Source organism: Nicotiana tabacum, chromosome 11 (genome assembly GCF_000715075.1).
Source record: "Nicotiana tabacum cultivar K326 chromosome 11, ASM71507v2, whole genome shotgun sequence".
Taxonomy (NCBI): Eukaryota; Viridiplantae; Streptophyta; class Magnoliopsida; order Solanales; family Solanaceae; genus Nicotiana; species Nicotiana tabacum.
This window is the reverse complement of record NC_134090.1, coordinates 76,463,930-76,469,456: the sequence shown is the minus strand read 5'-3', so window position 1 is coordinate 76,469,456 and position 5,527 is coordinate 76,463,930.

Sequence of the window (5,527 nt, the reverse complement as noted above, 5' to 3'; positions counted from 1 at the left end):
TCACGGATTTCATGCACAATCAAAAGACCGGCGAAACTTCATCAACCATTGTTCGTTCATGCATTAGGTACCTGTTCTTCTTTCTTCTTTCTATTTCCTCATCCTCCTTTCCTTCTTTAGTTTCTTCTCTTTTACATTACTTTGATTTCCTCTACTTTTTCTGTTTCTTTTGACCGAAAATGAAAAGGTGTAGTTAATCATAATTTTAGGCTGTTAGGTTTCCATTTTTCTTCTTTCTGTGATTAATCATTGATGTTAGTCAGTAGTTTAGGGTTAATTTACGCATTTTTCATCAGAGTCATTAGATGGTCATACTTTCAGCTAGGGTTTGTCAAATATTGTTTTAGCTTGTGTCTAGTTAGTTTAGTTTAAAATCTGTATGCTAGTTTCTTTCTGTTATTATGATTCCCTGATCAGTAATGTTGGTTTGTTCAATGGGCTTAATGCCTAGAAAATGGCTCATGATTGATTAATTCTGGACTTGTGTTAGTAATTAGGTTTTAATAATCTTTGTTTTGCCTCATTTCTGATTTCAGTTCATGCTAAGAGTATTTAAGTTTAGTCAGAAACTCAATTGAATTAGAATTTTGTTATGTTTGATCTTCTTTCTTTTTAATTCAGATTTCTGTGTTGTTTGCCTAGTTAGTAATTATTAGGAAACTCTAGGGTGTTAATTGAGCAATAGAAAACTTGGAGGTTTAATTTGAGATTAAAAGACCAGATTTTCTTTTAGGAAGCTTCTAGAATCTGGGGCAGCTGGCCCAGTCTTGGCCAGCACAAGTGTTGGAGCAAATTAAAGGATGCTAGCTGGCCTAATTCTATTGGAAAAGATGCCTTGTGAGGGAATAATTCCCATTCTGTTTTCAGCAGCACATGACACCCAAAAAGGGCTATATATAGACCTTCTTTCACTTAAAAATCAGTGCCTTGTGAGGGAATAATTCCCATTCTGTTTTCAGCATCACATGACACCCAAAAAGGGCTATATATAGACCTTCTTTCACTTAAAAATCAGACATTCATACCCTGAAAAAAACACTCAAAGTTTCTGCATCATTTTTGGTTAAATATTGTTTGCAATTGCTCTTTGGTTTTCACTGTTAGTAATAACTTAAAAGTTTCAAGGGATTTCTGATTTATCTGGGTTTAAAGATGGTCTAAGGGAGCTGAATATTGCTGCGTTGATTTGCTGATCTACTTACTCTTCTGCTATTGTTGAAATCCTCACCCTCTTTTGCTTTATTTTTACCTCCAGGTACTTCTTGGACCCTAATGATATGTGAAGTGCAAATCTGAAACATGTAATCGAGTTGGAGATTTAAGGATAAATATTAGCTTATGTTCTTTAGAATCTATCCATGTTTCTGTATTAAATTAGCTTTACTATATAGTTTCCTATATTCATTCATGCTATTGTTGTTATATTTCATTTTAAGGTTGGATTTGGACTTTAGCTTGTCATATTGGTTTTGGTTTGGCTAAAAACTCCTTCTGTTGAGTATATAGTGCTTGGGTTGTTGTGGTTGGTTTTAGGTTAGATGAGGAACATCTCCTGTTGGATTTTGTTTATATTTGTTTAGGTTAGTAGTGATGTTCAGTCCAGGGTTAAATTCATATCTTGATTTTGCTGTTTTGGCTATTGACTTTAAGTATCTGAATGTGTTTAAGAGCCATTGTTGCCATTGTAATATTCAATCTCAATGTCTGGAGTGTCCATACCGTTAGAATCATTACATGTGCGAGATCAACAGTAGCTAGTAGTAGTTTCAATTTTCAAATGCATGTGGCCTGCAATTTGTTGAGTATATAGTGCTTAAATTTTCTGTAGTTTGGATCTAAATTAGATGATGAACATTTTCTATTTGCTTTGATGAAATTGGTTTAGATTAATTTAGATTAGTGTTTGAATTACTCAGTAGAGGGGTTGCAGAACAAGGTATTCCAAATGAGAAAGATGTTGAATGGCATCCCTTAAAAATGGCCAGGCCTATTAAATGGCCCAAATGAGGCTGCCTGGCCCAAACCAGGCTCGTATGTCTCAGGCCCCCTTATCCTTCATTTCTGGATTCACTTCCAAGGCCCAGTTCTCCTGTCGTTTTTTCAGTAGTCATGATCATCTAATTTTAATGGCTCAAGAGGCTTGCCAAATCGTGTTTACAACTAATAACTCTATTAAGTTTGAATCATTTGCAAATACAAGCATCCTTAGGTCTAATTAAATATGATTCTTGAAAATGGAGTGAGGTGTGCCATTTTAGTTATATCACCATAGCCCTCACAAATATTATCACTAGTTATTAAAAATGAACACTCGTAGAAAAGCCTTTAGGCGCATGTTTAAAAATACAATTGTGATTGTGTACACGTTCGAGTTACATAATCACGATTCTAAGAACCAAGTCGGAGTATGCGTTCGTGCAACTTCGATCAAACTTTCTTAATAATAAAATTGTTTTAATAGTCTGCTAAATTAAATTTAGTTTATATAGTCCGAGGTGTGCCATCCACAATTTAATCATTCATGGCCCTCGTATTAATCTTATGACTTAGATATAAAAATGACAAATGCTCGTAATTGCTTTAGGCCCATTTAATATACCATTGTGATTGTGGACACGTTCGCGTGACATGATTACGATTTCTAAAAACAAAACCGGAGTATGCGTTCGTGCAACTTCGGCCAAACTTTCTTAATAATAATAAAGCATGATTAATTATGGACACGTACGCGTGACATGATTTTTGACGCACCAAACAAAAATGAGTACACGCACGCGTGACTTGTTTCAGGATAATTTCTTAATAAAAAGCGGTTAAGGGGTGGATGGACATAGGTTATAAAACAAGTAATTAGACAATTTAATAAGCCAAATATGATCAAAGAGACCGTGCTAAAACCACGGAACCCGGAAATGCCTAACACCTTCTCCCGGGTTAACAAAATTCCTTACCGGGATTTTTGTATTTCGTGGACTGTAAAACAAAGTCAATCTTTCCTCGATTAGGGATTTAAATCGGTGATTTGGGACACCATAAATTATCCCAAGTGGCGACTCTGATTTTTAATAAATAATCCCATTTCGATTGTCACTTAAATTAGAAAAAACTCCCCTTATATCCCTTCTAGGGGTAGAAAAAGGAGGTGTGACAACTTCTATCTTCTATTCTCTCACAGATGGTGAGGACACGTGCTACCAGAAATGATCATACACCCGCGCCCCCTACTGGAGCCGTCAGAGTTAGACAGTCCGGATGAGGCAGCTTCACTAACTTGGACTCAGGTTTTAGATATGTTCCTGAGAGAGTTTGTTCCTCAGAGCCTCAAGGATGCATGGCGCGTAGAGTTTGAGCATTTGCGCTAGGGTACTATGACTGTCTCGGAGTATGTTGTCCATTACACTAGTTTGGCTAGACATGCCCCAGCCTTAGTTTCTACTGTTCGCGAGAGGGTTCACCGGTTCATTGAGGGGCTTATTCCCAGCATCAGGTCTAGCATGGCTCGTGAGTTAGAGATGGATATTTCTTATCAGTAGGTAGTGAGCATTGCTATGAGGATAAAGGGTATGCATGCTAGGGAGAGAGAGGAGAGAGAGGCCAAGAGGTCTCGAGAGTCGGCCATTATTCAGGTGCCCATGCCCCAACTGCAGTTCATCATGGTAGGGGTCATATGAGTCGCCTCGTTCATTCAGCTCTTCCAGCAGCCAGTGGTATTCTAGCTCCTCCTAGGCCTCAAGAGCCTTATTATGCACCTCTAGTATCTAGTGCGCCTCCTCCGCTGGGTGCTTTCAGTGGCCAGTCCAGCAGACCTGGCCCGAGTCAATCACAATTGCCATATCCTCCCAGAGTTTGTTTTGAGTGTGGTGACACACGCCATATGGTGAAGGATTGCCCCAGACTTAGGAGGGGTACACCTCCACAGACTTCTCAGCCACAGCGTGCCCCACAGAGTTCTCAGGCTATGATTACAACACCAGTTGCTACCCCACCTACTCAGCCAACTAGAGGTGGAGGTCGGGGAGGTAGAGGTTGCCCTAGAGGGGGAGGCCATGCCAGATATTATGTCTTTCCTGCCCATACCGAGGTTATTGCCTCTGATTCCGTCATCACAAGTATTTTCATGGTTTTTCATAGAGATGCATCAGTTTTATTCGATCTAGGCTCCACTTATTCTTATGTGCTTTCTTATTTTGCCCCGCATTTGGGTGTACCTCGGGATTCTTTGAGTACCCCTGTTTATGTTTCTACTTCTGTGGGAGATTCTCTTGTTGTGAATCATGTTTATCGGTCGTGTTTAATTGCTCTTAGTGGTTTTGAGACCAGAGACGATTTTTTATTGCTCACCATGGCAGATTTCGATGTTATCTTGGTCATGGATTGGTTGTCGCACCATTATGTTATTCTTGATTGTCATACTTCCAGTAGAGTTATTTCATTTCTTAAGGGTGTGATGCGTACCTAGCTTATGTGAGAGATGTCAGTATTAATACCCCTATAGTTAATTCAGTCCCACTAGTACAGGATTTTCCTGATGTGTTTCCAGCTGATCTTTCGGGCATGCCGCCCGATAGAGATATTGATTTTGGCATTGATCTATTGCCGAGCACTCAGCCCATTTTTATTTTTCCGCATCTTATGGCTCCTCTTGAGTTGAAGGAGTTGAATGATCAGTTATAGGAATTGCTTGATAAGGGTTTTATTCGGCCTAGTGTATCACCTTGGGGTGCTCCTATCTTATTTGTAAAGAAGAAGGATGGTTCTATGCGTATGTGCATTGATTATCGCCAGTTGAACAAAGTTACAGTGAAGAACCGTTATCTCTTGCCTCGTATTGATGATCTGTTTGACCAGCTTTAGGGTACACAGGTGTTTTCTAAGATTGACTTGCGTTCAGGTTACCATCAGCTAAAGATTCGGGAGCAAGATATCCCGAAGACTACTTTTAGGACTCGGTATGGTCATTACGAGTTCCTTGTTATATCATTTGGGCTGACCAATGCCGCAGCAGCCTTCATGCATTTGATGCACAATGTGTTCCGGCCATATCTTGACTCGTTCGTCATTGTCTTTATTGATGATATTCTGGTGTATTCCTGGAGTTGGGAAGATCATGAGCAGCATCTGAGGGCCGTGCTTCAGACCTTGAGAGAAAAGAAGTTATATGCTAAGTTCTCGAAATGTGAGTTTTGGTTGGATTCTGTGGCATTCTTAGGCTACGTGGTGTCGAGTAAGGGTATTCAGGTGGATCCGAAGAAAGTAGAGGCAGTGTAGAGTTGACCCAGACCATCCTCAGCTACAGAGATCTGCATTTTTCTTGGCTTGGTGGGTTACTACCGTCATTTTGTAGAGGGGTTTTCATCGATTGCAGCCCCTATGACCAGGCTGACCCAGAAGGGTGCTCCGTTCCAGTGAACGGAAGAGTGTGAGGCGAGCTTCCAGAAGCTCAAGACAACTTTGACTACAACCCCAGTTTTTATATTGCCTACAGGTTTGGGGTCTTATACTGTCTATTTGATGCCTAGAGGATTGG